General features: G+C 46.8%; 1 long non-coding RNA gene across 2 annotated transcripts in view; it reads left to right on the forward strand.

Moving 5' to 3' along the window:
* LOC119459599 (uncharacterized) overlaps positions 1-15,524 on the forward strand; it is a 46,709-nt gene that overhangs the window by 24,583 nt on the left and 6,602 nt on the right. For both annotated transcript variants that reach the window (XR_005193699.2, XR_007467908.1), the window contains exon 3: positions 9,386-9,546. This is a non-coding gene — a long non-coding RNA (uncharacterized LOC119459599). The remainder of the gene's footprint in view (positions 1-9,385; positions 9,547-15,524) is intronic.

Below are 15,524 nucleotides of genomic sequence, written 5' to 3' on the forward strand. Positions count from 1 at the left end.
GCTCTTGCGAGAGCCTTCTTCTGGCGAATGGTTAACACCGTTTGCCAGTCTCCTTCTTTGTCCTCGTCTTGCTCGATGCGTGTGGTAGGCGTATCGGTGTCGTGTAGTATGATGTCATCCCCTTCGTCGGTGTCTTGGCACTCCATTTGTTCCCGGTCCAAGTCTGAGAGCGCGGCTTGAGCTTTTAGTCGTTCGAGCGAGCTTGTAGCTTCAGCGTAGCTTGGTTTAGGCGCGTTCGTCGTAGCGTTCGCCGCCGTCGGCGTCGCAGCTCCGACTGCAGCCGGCGTTGTCATCTGTCACGGCTGCGCGCCCGGTGTTGCCGCAGCCAACGCCGTAATCGGCATAAATGTTAGCAATCCGCACACGTCTGGCGGGCACGTCCTGGCCCGTATTTACTAAAAGGCGAAGAGCTCACCGGTAACAGTGATGTCTGCAGAGTCCTTAGATGTTCCCGAATCACGTACCCCACACGAAATTCAGCACATCGTAGGAAAAAACTGGTCAAATAATGGAAAATCGCGGAGCTCCATGCAGAGCCAACCGCTCTGCTCGGCTCCACCTAGGCGTCTCTGATCTGAACTGCCCGCCCGGCATGGAGGAAGAATAATTTCTCCATGCCGGCGAGCTGCGCACGATGCGTTTGCAGGCACGTTAACTAGATGGTGCCACCATACTAACGAAGACTGGGGACCGCGTTTATTTATCTTTTTTTTGCGCGCCTCGTTTGAATGACGTCTCGTCGTCTGCGTCTTAACTAGATGGCGCCACCATACTGGCGGAGGCTCGGATCGTCTGCGTCTGCGTTTATAGTTTTTCTTTTTTCAGCTATCTGACGCGCTTGCGTGGCTCAGTGGTAAAGTATCCGACTCGCACGCAGTGGTTCTGGGCTCGATTCCGGTGGAGAACGGGTACTTTCTTTCTCGTTTCCACCGATAGCGGTTACGCGGCGGGGGCGGCGGTGGCATCATCGCGACCCGAAACAGCCACTGGAATGAGCCCATAACAGCTTACGCTGTAAAAGCCGGCAGATCCCACGCCCTGTGGAAATCGATGTTATGCGGAGCCTACCAAGTTAACGAAACGACCATGAGAGCACCAAGACGTAAGCGGCTCTTTCATGACCTACATGACGCGCATGTGATGAAATTCATGTCATGAGTCCTCAGGAGTCCATTTAGTTACGCCTATGAGGCCTTAGGCGAAAGCCTTAGCCATGCTCCGGACTATGACTTCACCATTGACCTTTAACTTTTCCTTCACTTAGTACCACATCCGAACCCATTCAATTGGTTTTTGAGTGTTAACCTTTTTTTCGCTGTTTCATTTTAATTTTTGCTGAGTCATGGTCCTGACTGGCTTCTACCACCATCCTTTACTGTTTCCTTCACTTAGTATTCACGTCAGAACCCATTGCAGTGGTTCTTGAGTGTTAATCTTTTTTTTATGCTGAGTCATTGTCACTTTTGCTGAGCCATGCTCATGATTATGACTTCTACCTTATGCTTTAGAGTTTCCGTCACTTAGTGCCGATGTCAGAACCAATTTTAGTGGTTTTTGAGAGTTCTTATTTTTTCGCTGAGTCATTTTCATTTCTGCTGAGTCATGCTCATGACTATGACTTCTAGCATCGTCCTTTAATGTTGCCTTCACTTAGCACCCAGGTCCGAACCCATTTCAGTGGTCTTTGAGTAATTGCTGGGTGATTGTTATTGTAGGCAACTGTTTTATAACCTACATGACACACATGGTATGATTTTCATGTCATGACCTATCATTTATGTTTGTCATACACTGTTGTCATAGAATGGCAATTTTGGTATCTACAAAGTTCACGAAACGACCAGGAGAGCACCAAGATATAGGTTTTCAAGGTCTACATGACACGCGTTATGAGAATAATGTCGTGACCTATCATTCATGTTTCTCATACACATTTATCATAGCATGCCAATTGTGGTAACTATTAAGTTAACGATACGCCCATGAGAGCACCAAGACACAGGCGGCTAGATATATATATATATATATATATATATATAGGCGGAAAGTTTTCATTTTCCCGGGGGGGGGGGTCCGACCAGCTTTCCAAAACCTACCCATATATATATATATATATATATATATATATATATATATACTCTTTGCTAACAATTTTCTATTTCTAGCTTTATGGTGACCGCAGTTATATCGACACTTCAGGCAAATTGTCGCGGTTGTCGTCGCTGCGATGTTCCGCATTAAATCCAAAAGCCCATGCGCGACCCATGCCCTGTGAGGGCGGGAAAAAGCACGTAACAGTGAGCCGAAAAGGATGGCGGCTGGATGGGCATTATTTGCCACGCGCTCAATATTCGGTTTAGTTGTATAGGTCACGTAATCAAACGCGAATGGGAAGGAGAGCGCGCGTCTTCTCCTCTAGCCCTGCCGTAGCTGTGAACGACTGTGCGCGGCTGACGCTTATGGGGCCCGCGTGCCATATCTAATTGTTGGTAATCATTGGTGAGTGCAATGATAAAGGGCGACCAGGGATGGCTGCTAACTTCATGCGTGCTGTCTTCCTTGCCGGGCTGTCTTTCTGCGCCCCTAGTGTTGCAGAGTTAAGAGACAGAGGTCATCGCAGATCACTCACAGAGGCCGTCAGTAGTGGACATAAAATTAGGGAGATAATGATGATGAATCTAATTTTCGGAGTTGTGGTGAATGGCGCGCCTGTACGAACCGTTCGCCTCCGCTTCCGGCGTTCTTCATAATGCTTGCGTTGGAGTGCTGGAGGTCATCCAGTGAGTTATTTACAGGTTTACATCGTCCGTGCATACTATTTCCACTATGTCCACTATGCTTACTGTTTTAATTTTAGGTGAATGTTTAGTACAATTTATTTTTTGTTATTTTTTATGGGGTTTTACGTGCCAAAACCAGTTCTGATTATGAGGCACGCCGTAGTGGGGGACTCCGGAAATTTGGACCACCTGGGGTTATTTAACGTGCACCTAAATCTAAGTACACGGGTGTTTTCGCATTTCGCCCCCATCGAAATGCGGCCGCCGTGGCCGGGAGTCGACCCCGCGACCTCGTGCTCAGCAGCCCAACACCATAGCCACTGAGCTACCACGGCGGGTTTTAGTACAATTTATATGGCCACTATAACTCTATAGACTTGTGTAAGGGCCACACTTTTCTGTCGCGATTTTGACGAGCCTTTCATGGGACTGGGCCATTTGACCTCATTTTTCCAACAACGAGTATGAAATCCGCCGTAAACCTGTGCGATCGCCTCCTCTCGACATCCAGTAGCGACGCGCGAAAGTACGCTGCGCGCGACATTTCGCTGTTGAGCCCGATCAGAGTCAGCGCACGAAACGCGAGTGCTTCTCGGTTGGATGCCTTTTTTTTAATATTGGCTGTCAAGTTGGGGGTGCGGCCCTTACACGGGTGCGATCCTTACACGGATTTACACAGTAAGAATATTCCTTCGTGTAATTGTCTTCTACTTCGCTATCACTAATACTGCTTCGCCTTCCCGGCCAAACTGCACTCTTTCTTTTTAGATGCGAGAGCATCTTATGCTCGGGGCAGTGTCCGTTCTACGGCGTCCGCACCACTGTGGAAGAATATTTAGGTGCTGACACTGCGCGCGTGCGAGCGTCCAGATTATGTTCGGCCGCGCGCGGGCGCACCGAGTAGCTCTGCTGCGAGCAGATAGATGGCGCCGCGGCCAGCGGTCCCAGCTTAGCGGAGCTGGCGGCTTGGCATTCCTCTGCCTCCGCTAAATTTTCGTTCATAGTGGAGTGAGTAAATCTCAAAGCGCGAAAAAAAATCGTTATTTCACATTAAAGTGGTAGGTTTACCAGGCTTCGCTAACATGAAGGTTCCTTGTGCAGGGCGTGGATGACGTGAACACGAATCAATCGGGCAGCACTCAAAGCCCACTAAGTTACCCTCGCGCGCACAATTTGTTTCGTCCGGTCTAGCCGTTCATCCAAGCATAAAAAATGAGTGTTAGCCCACGTGCTACCCCTCGATCAGAGGAAAATAGTGACTGCACCAGAAAATGTATTTCATGCTTATCGCTGCTTCCATTCACACTCAGAAAACCGTTCAATCCTCGTTGCGCGTATTCAATGTGGCCGCGATATAAATTAAGAAATGAAACGGCGCAAGCTTGCGATATGCAATGCACTAGAGCAAAGTGGCTGTTCATGGCTAGAACTTAAGATTAGAATGCACATCAGCTACTCTTTCAAATGGGAATTTAATAGGCGGGACGAAGGCAGGCGTCTATCTTGCATTAGAGCATCACTACCACAGTTTACTGATGAAAACCTGAGCAAATGCATTTTTTATTCCAATTCCACTTAACATAGACCGTGTATATTATTGATTGGGCTTTCGTCCATTGAGGACTGAGTGGCTCTTGCAAGATCTAAAAAAAGAGGTGACTTTCTTTTTCTGACATTGCATATGAGAATGTGCCAATGTAAGCGTGTTTGACAATGCATGCTACAGCCTGTCCACAAATACACTTACACCCACCACACAATAATCCCATAGACCTTTTTTTTTGCATAGACACAATACGAAAAAACTTGTGCATGAAGCAGCTCGATAACTTTAATAGGTGATAACCATCCCAGAAGCTTGCGGTCTCATACACTCCCACAATGGGAAAATGTTGTATAAAAACATGCAAGCGTGTAATATACACCGCACGCGCATTGTAAAAAAAATTCAGTAGCCAGGATGGAACAAATTTGAAAATCAGGCACACATCTGCACAGAAAACAGCAGTATTTTACAGGGTGCACAAATATTTCAAAATATGCAAATGTCACGTAGCTGGACAGAATCATAGTAATGTTGTTGCCGTCCCTTGGAGATACTCAGTTATTTTTTACATTCTGCCTAATTAGATAATTAGTTTTATTTATTGATCAACTTCTCAATTATTATAATTAGATTAAAAGTTTCAATGAGAAAATTGTAGAGCAACATGAAAAACTTCCGATACAGCTTTCTATTGCAATTAATACGCGCTATGTAGAAGTGTTTTTCCGAGCATGAAAGAAGCTCACGAATACACGCAAAGTGCCTCGAGCGGCCAGTCGCGCGGCAATATTGCTGTATTCGCGGGTTTCGTTCACGCTCGGAAAACACTTTTATGTATCACGTATTGAGCAACAGAAAGCTATATTGCGAGTTTTCCACGCTGCTGTACAATTCTCTCGTTCACACTTTTTATCCAATTATAGCATTAAACAGTTGGTTAATCAATTAAGAAAATAGTTTTGTAATTAAGCGGAATAAAAAAATAATCAGAATATCTCCAAGCGACGGCAGACAACATTACCTTGGTTCTGTCCAGCTACCATGACATTTACATATTTTCAAATCTTGGTGCATGATAGTAAACCACCCAGTATATACCTTATACATGCAGCAAAATTTGCACAAACTACTGCGGCACACAGGAGGTTCTCTCTTCCGCAGCGGCTTTCGAGGTTTATTTGACCGTGTGAGGTTCTTTGGACAGTTTGGAAATAAGGCGGGAATCCTTTTATCGAGCGCTCCGCGTAATATTGCCACGTGTCTAGCGCGGCGATGACGACGACATAAGACACATCGGCACTTATGAAAAACATAGCAAGAAGAAGAAGAAGCAGTGACTAGCGCGCGGTATTTTAAAACCGTCCGTTCTTGTTACTGCCTCTGCCGACAAGTGCGTTTAGTTTGGCCCTGGAGCTTTCGACGTCGTGACAATATGCCATCGATATCGTATCCTCTGAAAAATGGCTGGTGCAGACATGGTTGGTAGGCGTTAGAGTTCGGTCTGCCCTCAGATTTGCACGGCGCCACTGCTCTAGACGACCGCTGTCGGACGGCGCTTTGAATAAAGGCACACGCTCCGCACAAGTCAGGTATCCAGAATTGCAGTTCGGAACGAAGCACTTTCTAGCCATTTCAAACAACCCTCAGAAGGCCGCTGCCACCTTCGTCGAGGGCCCGTGGCGACAATACCCAAGCACAAGCTCATGAAATGAACGCGAACAAAATCGTGCCTTCAAAACAGCGCAACCGCACATGCAAGCAGGAAGACGAAGCGGCGGCAGCAACGCGCCTTGCCGCCCAGGCTAGGACCGCATACCGCAGCGCCCTCTACGACGGCGCCGAACCAGCTGCAACCAAGCCGAACATAATCTGGACGCGAGCGAGCGGCGCTCTCGCGCGCGTTGGGGGGAGAGTGTCAGCACCTCTCCTTATTCTTACACCGTGGTCCGCACCCATACTGTGCATGCGCAACTCTCCCTCATTCTCCTCTCCTACGCAGGTGTGCGCTCTCCTCCCCTCTCCCCCTCTCCGCCACAGGTGCGGCGCAGCAAATCACTGCATATAACTCTCTCTCTCACTCACTCCCTCTCTCTCAAAGGGTACGCCGGTAGGCGGCGCAAGTGTCGCGGCGCAGTATAAAGCGTGCGTTCGCTGTGCTTCCGTCATTCTCTCTCTGTGCAACGATGTGCGAAATGCCGTCAGCGTAGTCAACGTCGGCGCTAGTCGCAGCGGCAGCGCCACTGCCGCGGAGCAGAGGAAAGCTGAAGCCGAACGTAAACGCCAGCGTCGGCAAGCGGACCCCGAATTTCGGGATCGTCTTCAAGGTACCACGCGCACCGACGCTAGGAATCATGTACGATCTCTAAATAAAGACGCAACAACCCCGTACAAACGTCTCCTCTCTTCTTAATACATTCTCTCACTCTAACTTTCATTGGGTTGTGTTACCAAGTGAAACGAAACGGAAACTCGATGCGCACACCCCGCGATGCTTTCGCATCCCACCATGGTTGCCCGTAGGGTGAGATGTGATTTTTTTTAGTACTTTGAGTCCGAGTATAAGCGCTGCTGCGCAAGACTTCTAGACTTCTATTTATTCCAATTTCAAGTGCATCCGGCTTGGCATCATTTGGGTTACTGATTGAATTCTAAATACAAGGTGTTTCAGCAAACAGTTTCCAAAATTTTAAAGGTGGCCTGTGGCAGATAGTACAATTCTAGTTCATGAGCTCGTCTACTCGAAGAGGCGGGCATTACTTGCACAAAAAATTGAAATGCATAATTGAATAATTAACAAAATTAACCAATTAAGTTTTTAGCTATTTACCTTGTAGCCCATGTTGCAATTTACAAATTCTAGCCGTGGAGTGCGGATTCACTTTGAACTAAATCTCAGGCTAGCACCAGTGTCGAGATATTATTTGAGAAATAATTGTCTATTTTTGCTGGGAAATACATTGGCGTGCGAGTCACTTTCTCAACAAAACGTCGTTTTATGCATCAAAGCACAAAAGTATGAAAAGAGCAAATTATGGGTTTTCACGTGCCAAAACCACGATCTGATTATGAGGCACGCCATAGTGGAGAAGTCTGCAATAATTTAGACCACCTGGGGTTCGTTAACGTGCACCTAAATCTAAGTATATGGGTGTTCTATCATTTCGCCCCATCGAAATGCAGCCGCCGTGGCCGTGATTTGATCCCGCGACCTTATGCTTAACAGTCCGACACCATAGCCACTAAAGAACCACGGCGGGTAAGCGCAAAAGTAACTGGAACGCCAATGCATATCTCCGCAATGTTCGGGAATTAATATCTCGAAACTGGTGCAATCCTGAGAATTAGTTCCTAGTGCATCCGCCTTGTGAATTCCACGGCTAGAATTTGTAAATTGTAACACGGGCCATAAGTTAATATAATAACAACCTAATTGGTGATTTTTTAATTAGTCGATAATGCATTTCAATTTTTTGTGCAAGTAATGTCCACCTCTTCGAGCAGACCAGCTCAAGAACTAGAATTGTGCTGTCTGCCACAGGCAACCTTTAAAAAGTGTTTGAAAGTGTTTGCTGAAACACCCGTATTTATGGCCTCTGCATGCAAGAGGCGATGGTTCCATCCCTAATGCGTAAATGCTGTAAATAATTAGAAGAGCTTTTTTTTATTTTGTCGCCAGTCGTTAGCATTGCCTACTGGAAAGAATCAATATTGAGACACATATCACTCACGTGCTTTTCACACGCCGTTGATTGAAGACTTTGCAGAAGGGGTCACTGAAGTCTGCATGTTTTTTTCAGGGTCAAAAAAGCACGAAAAGTAATTTGAAGTGAAGTGAACATACATTAACTTATTCATTCTCTAGGTATAGGCTATCCATTTAGTTGGCTACCTCCTTCTCTTTAAAAATATAATAAACTTGGTCCTTTGTATATATTTAAATATATTATTGTGTCTGTGCGTGGTGTTTTCAGCGCAAAATTTTTTTAATGTTAAAGTGAGGAAACACGGATGAGGTAGCTGCCGCTGGTGCTTCTAATGCGCTTGTCCTCCTATTGTCAGGATTTGCCGAAATAAAGCCGAAATATAAATTAAAAGACGTGCATGTCCGCACCTACAATGGTGCCGTAATCTTTTAGCCACAACAAAAGTGAAAATGTGGAGGCAACGTAAGAGAACCCTCAAATTATGTGGGTAACAGAACTCCGGTAATGTCATTTTAGGGGCGGGGCTCAGCCCCCCCGGGAAAATTCCGGAGGGGGCTCGAGCCCCGGAGCCCCCCCGTAGTCGGCGCCTATGTATATATATATATATATATATATATATATATATATATATAAAGATAGATAGATAGATACTGTCAAAGTGGCTAATGTTCGCAACGAAATGATTCGCACTTAAATAAAACACGTCAATAGGAAGTGAGTACCACTTGAACATGGAACATCACTCAAGTTGCCAATAATCACATTTCAGATTATTTTTCCTATATTTGGGCAACTTGTTTGCATCTAGCAATGCGACTGACTGAGAGGTTTCATTCCTGATATCGCAAACGCTTCATGCGTTCAGTACGGGCCGTATGCTCTACAGCAGTAACCTTTCTGGATAACATTAAAATCGCCGCCGAAGTTTTGAACATTACTTCTGACAAGGCAGAAAGCAAGAACTTCTTTCTGCAAATTATCACAGCCCAATATGTCTACTCTTGTGACAAAGCAGAAGTCTGGCGCAATTGTTTTGCCGTTGGTTCTAGCATCTAGAGCACGTTAGATGCGCATTTCTTTCATGGTGCAATGACGAAAGTGTTAATGCAACCTTGCTCGTTCTTGGTTTTAAAAGATGCTTTGCGCACTGGACAGACGTTGAGCCAGAGTAGAGATATTTTGTCTTAATTATGTTCCCTGCTAGTGTTTCTGCTAGTGTTTCTGCTTCACTAGCCTCACTGTCGTGTGACGGTGCTAATTGTTTTTACAAATTTTTGTAGTTTATCTATTGTGAAGTCTTTCACCGTTTTTCTAAAATGTTGTCTACAATAACCCAAAATTTTACCTCCATCCAGATACAGTCCAAGAGCGGGATGGCAGTGGCGACGGTAGTCCCCATGAATATGATGACGAAGAAACGTCCGATGGAAATGGGGGCCCACAGGAACCACCTAGACTGCCAGATCCTACTTCCGGTAGTAATGGTGGATTTGAGCCAATCCCGGTTGATGAATAGGTAACTAAACAGACAATTGCCTCAAAAAATATATACACAACATCGACAAATTTGATGTAAATAAGAAATGTATTCACATGAAATTTGATGTCCTCTGCCAAGACGAAACATAGAAAATATATTTTGAGGAAAGGTAATCCAGACTATATTCCACACCGTACTCCACATGAATTTAACTGCGATTGATATCACCATTTTGACCCATATTCGTCCCTAGAACGCATGAAGTGATAGCAGGATGTTAGTGGCTATAGTTTGCTGAAACTCAAGGACGTAGGAGCCCTCTATGAAGAAGAACAGCTTACTGCAACTGTATTTTTGAAATATTGATTTAAGATTAAATCGAGCAGGCATAAAATTCCCGTGAAGTGATACTCGTCGTCCTACGCTCGCCGCTTCTACGGTTCAAAAACGGCCGGCTATTGAAAGGTTATGGTTACAGGAGACAATGCACGTGTTCAATAGTCTAATAGTGCTTCAAACACTCTCATGCTCGACGCAGCCGCCCTTGCTCCTGAATAATGTTTCCGTTTTTTCGCGAGCATTCCAGTTTGACTTTTGCAAGACAGGTTTTCTTGACGCCGCAACTTCTAAACATAGTCTTCTATAAAGCTTTCTTCACAAGCCCAATTCGTATTGTTACGAGGCGAAAAAAAGTGGTTATAGGAAGCCGGCTGGCGTCGTAGTTAGGTATTTGTGAGCCTGACACTGAGCGCAACTGGTCATGTACATTTCAGTCGACCGACGCATTCGGGGCCAGTAAAACCGTTCTTGGGCACGATGAAATGTACGCACTGCTCCTAGATGTCCGGAGGTAGAATCGTAGTGTATGGCCTGCTGAATAGTGGAGCGTAGCTTCTCCGGAACTACAAGAAGGAAGCGGGCACCAGTGGTTGCGAAATTCTTCTTGTAGAGGAGGCCATCACGCACACAATATCCTCGGCTTGTTGTGGAGTCATGCGCGTTGAAAAGTGGCTCTAAGCTGAAGTCTTGTCGCTGCTCCTTCTCCCAATGTCTCTTTATCAGAAAATGCAGCTGCCAAAGAAGCAATCAAATGACCAAGGTTATCCGCATAACAAAGTGTCGTGTTTAGCGGCATTCGCGAAAGGCAGTCAGCGTCAGCGTGTCGGCGACCACTCTTGTATGAAAAAGTTGTGCTCCTGGAGACGTAGAGCCCAGCGCGAGTCGACCAGAGAGATCACGAAGGTTGACTAGCCAGCACAACGAACGATGATCTGTGACGATTGTGAAGGGGCGTCCATACACTTACGAGCGGTAACGTTGCACAGAAAAAATGACCGCCAAGCATTCTTGCTCCGTAACGTTGTAATTGCGTTCAGGCTTACTTATCGTACGACTCGCATAAGCAATGACGTACTCTTTCCGGCCGCATCGCTGAACGAGGACTCCAACGACCCCCACACCACTCGCATCGGTGTGGATCTCTGTTGGTGCGGCTGGGTCGAAACACTGAAGGATGGGACCCGCGGTCAGTAAGAACTTCAGTTGACGAAAAGAAGCGTCGCACTCGTGAGTACTAAAAAACGGCGTCCTTATGCAGCATACAAGTCACGGGGTAGGTGACATCAGAAAAAGCAGGTATAAATCGGCAGGAATAAGAGCAGAGGCGTAAGGAAACTACGAAGCTCTTTAACAGACCGAGGAGGCTTAAACGCTTCAACAGCTGCTGTCTTTTGTGAGCCAGGCTTGATGCCATCCTTGTCTACAAGATGGCCATGCACCAATGTCCGCCGCTCACCGAAGTGACATTTCTTAGAATTGAGTACTAGGCCGGCGTGTTCAATGCAGTCTATAAGAAGACTTTCAGGCGCTTGTTGTGCTCTTCAAAAGTGTTTCCAAGGATGACAACGTCGTCTAGGTAACAAATACAAATATTCCATTTGAGGCCTCGAAGAATGGTGTCCATAAATCTTTCGAAAGTCGCAGGTGCGTTGCAGAGCCTAAACGGCATGACGTTGAACTCAAAAAGGTCGTCCGGGGTTATGAAGGCCGCTTTTTTGTCCGCCGGGCGCATTGGGATTTGCCAGTACCCCGATCACCAACATACAGAAGAAAAGTAGGATGCCGAATGAAGCCAATCCAATGCGTCATCTATCCTTGGAATAAGGTAAACGTCTTTCTTGGTAATGAAATTGAGAAGGCGGTAGTCAACACAAAATCTCCAAGTACCGTCTTTCTTTTTCACAAGTATAACTGGAGCAGCCCACGGACTGGATGACTCCTGAATTACTCCTTTCTGTAGCATTTCGTGAACCTGTTCGTCGATAACCTTTCGCTCTGACGGTGATGCTCGATAGGATTTCTGTCGAACAGGATGCGCCAACCCCGTGTTAATTCTGTGCTTGGTTCAAGACGCAGGAATGGACGGCGCGTTATGCCCCTGGGCGAAGTCGAAGATGCTTAAGTGCTTAGTCAGGACGTTCACTAATGCACGGCGCTCGTCCATGCTGATCGACTTGCTGATAATCGGCAGAATCTTTGAGTCTTCCGAGCAGACGTCAACTCGTGTATGTGGAGCACCTGCGAGCACTGCGACTGGCGTCGATCTCTACTCTTTGAAGGAAGCAAGCTTCATGCCTGCAGGTACCACTGCGTTTTCGCCTGAAGGGTTGACAATCCATAATTTAGAGTGCTGCTCAGCAACAGACACAAGACAATGTGGTAGAAAAATACTCTTCTTCATGCACAGTAAATACACAGGCTCTGCTATGGCGTCGAAGGCCTGATTATTCCTCGTAGCGCAGCCCACCGGCACACACACAGCTCACATAACAGGCGTGAGAGTGTCCTCACAGGCATAAAGTGTATGAGTACGAACTTTATTGCAGTCCTGAGGAGGCAGAATTAAAGCGGGGCCGGAGGCTCCGCCAATCAATCCGGTGGCTCCACCCAGGTCGGGGCTGGTAGACAGAGTCCTTCAGCGACGCCCGGGCCTTCTGGACAGCCTTGAGCTGTGCTATCTGAGCGCTGAGTCCCAGGACGACTGGTCAGGAAAGTCCGTGCCCGCGTTGCCAGGGCACAGCCAGAGCATGTGTTCGAAGTTGTTGTATTCGTGGCTGCAGTGTGGGCATTCAGTAGGAAGGTCAGGATTGATCCTGGTTAGTGTTGTTGGTGTGATGTATGTCCTAGTCTGCAACTGTCTGTAAGTGATGGCCTGTGCTTTTTTGAGGTTTTCGTGAGGAGGAGGAAAAATTATTCGTGCTAACCTACAGGCATGAAATGCGCCGTCCTTGCTTGGAGCATCCTGCATGAGCTCGTAAGAAATGTGGCCACTCACAAACATCTCCCCTGTTCGGCAATTAACGGTGGCACCGCACATCTGTAGAAAATCAATACCTAATATACCATAATGTGATGAACGGGGGAGAACTTTAAATTCTGTCGTGCAAACTTGACCACCCAGTGACACTTGTGCATTGCAAAAACCAACAGGGCGCAACGCATCACCGCTCACGCCACAAAATGTTGTCCCTTGGTTCCATTGAAATACCATTTTGCGTCCCAATAAGCTTTCAAAAGCCTCATCACTGAAACAACAGCACCAGTGTACACTAACGCAAATGTAGACACACCATCAACGAGGACTTCCACTTTGCCCTTCAATATAAACACTGGCGGAGGCATATCTTTCAGCAGCGAATCTCCAGCGACCGCAGCTCCATTGGCCGAGCTCTCTAGTTTTGCGGCGGTGGTGATCTTGAACGACGCTGAGGTGAAGGAGACCGGTGCAATCGAGGAAGTGGAGGCGGCGTCACGCTACAGTCGGAGGCAGGTAAGCGGTTTCGGAAGTTTCCTTGGCAAAAGTTGCTTCTAGAAGTCCATTGTGCCATAGAAGGCCATTGGGTGTTGGGAGCTCGGGCAGCAAGTTGATCGTACCGAGGCCTGTGGCGATGTGGAGAAAAACAAGATATATGACCAAGAACGCCGCAGATGTAGCATGCCGGAAGTGGACGGCTTCTTCGGTAGTCTTCAGAACTGTGAAACACATCAACACGCCCAGGACGAATGAGTGGGTCGTAACGCGGAGCGTTGCCAGTGGTGGGTCGTGCGGTGAGACGTCCAGAGGAACGGGCGTAACGAGGGTGAGGTTCAAATCGGGTATCCGAAGACTAGTGGCCTCTGAATGCCGGTGCGTGTCGGCACTTTGATAAATCCGCAGCATTGATCGACGGTTGCCATGCATTCAAAGGTGGAGAAGTTGCCAGGACTTGCAAAAAGCCCGCATCAGAGACTTCAGGCTGGTGACGTGCCGTCTCGTTGTGCCTGTCCAGCTCTTCGCGGTTGATCTGTCTTATGGTCGACGCCAGGTCAAATGAAGGGCTCATATCGATACTGGCCACAGTAGTAGCATTGGACAATCGGCCAAACTTTGGCGTTATTCGGTGCATCTTCAGTGCTTCATGACATCAGACACGGAAGCGAGACTGTTCTTGCCGATCAAGAAATTATACACGTCCTCTGCAACAAATTATACATGTCCTCTGCTATGCCCTTGAGCAGGTGCCCGGCCTTGTCTTCCTCGGGAATTCTTGTGTTGGCTTGCTTGCACAAATTCATAACCTCTTCGATGTAGGCAGTGCAAGTCTCACTTGGTAGCTGTGCTCTCTCTGCCAGGGCATGCTCTGCGCGTTTCTTGTTTGCGTCCGGATCACCGACGCATTCCTTTAGCTCATGAACGAAACGTTCCCACGTCGTTAATAATTCTTCGTGATTATCAAACCACACCAGGGCAGTGACAGTGAGCGCAAAGAAAACGTTGGTTAGTTGGTCGGTAGTGTCCCAGTCTTTGAACTTGCTTGCTCGCTGGTAATGCCTGAGCCACTCTTCTACATCTCCACCTGCTTTCCCGGCGAAAACCCTAGGTTCTCGGCAGTAGCGCCACGTACCAGCAGGCATTGATCCCGGAGTTGCATGCATCGGTCTTTGAGCGTTTCCTTCGTTGGAGATGTTAACAGGCAACGGTGGTAGCCCGGCGAGGTGGCGACTCCGGCGAAGAATAAATGGCTCCGGGTCCGTGGCTACTTCAAGTACATAGCACCTTTCACCAAAACTGTTACGAAGCGAGAAAAACGGGGTTTATTAAACAGGCTTCAGGACGAGCCTCCGACGGGCAAAAATGTTCTCTTTCTAGTCTTCTCCGCTCTCACCTCTTCCTCTTCCATTCATGCGGCTACCTTGACTCTAACCGTATAGTGAGTGTTTTACAAAAGTCTTTCAGAGGAAGCAATAGCTTGCAGCTGCTTTCCAATTACGTGGGAATAGGGAAGTTGTTTTTCTCACCAAAGAGTCCGTCGAACTTGGTGAGGTTGGTCACATTAAATAAGACTCTAAATGTTGTGACTGCATCAAACGAATTATCATCGAGGCCGATATAGAAAAAGTGTTATATTTGAAACATTGAAAAAGTAGTACCTTAATAAAATCCTTGCCAATAGTACCATGCGAAATTATTCGTAACCAATAAATTCATATACCAAACATGTTCGCTTTGGATTATCTAATAAATGCAGTTGACAGGTCTGCTATATCTGTTTTTGCAGTAGCGTTGCATAGCTGTAAACTTGGCGCTTCATTTTTCGCAGACTTACATATCAGTTTCGGCAACTTTTGTAAACGTTTCCAGAAGAGATCAGAACAATCTGCTTCTAGAGTCACTAAATTTTAACGTTATTTCTTAAATACATCAGGTGTTGTTCAAATCAAGCAGGCGAATTGTTCATAAAAGAATTTATGCCTATTACGTGTTTTTGATTCTGAAAACCGGGGTTGCCATCGAGCTCTTGAGTCCTCCCAATGCAAACCTGCTTTTTCAGAGCTCACCACGCGATCACGTCTATCAGCTTATGGGGGGGGGGGGGGGGGGGGGTACCCACATCTATGCATTACGTGATGTCGTTACCAATGCAGCTACCGTGATGCCCTATCTCTATGTGACCCTATTTGCTATTTTTGTATGC

The sequence above is a fragment of the Dermacentor silvarum genome, chromosome 7 (assembly GCF_013339745.2).
Source record: "Dermacentor silvarum isolate Dsil-2018 chromosome 7, BIME_Dsil_1.4, whole genome shotgun sequence".
Taxonomy (NCBI): Eukaryota; Metazoa; Arthropoda; class Arachnida; order Ixodida; family Ixodidae; genus Dermacentor; species Dermacentor silvarum.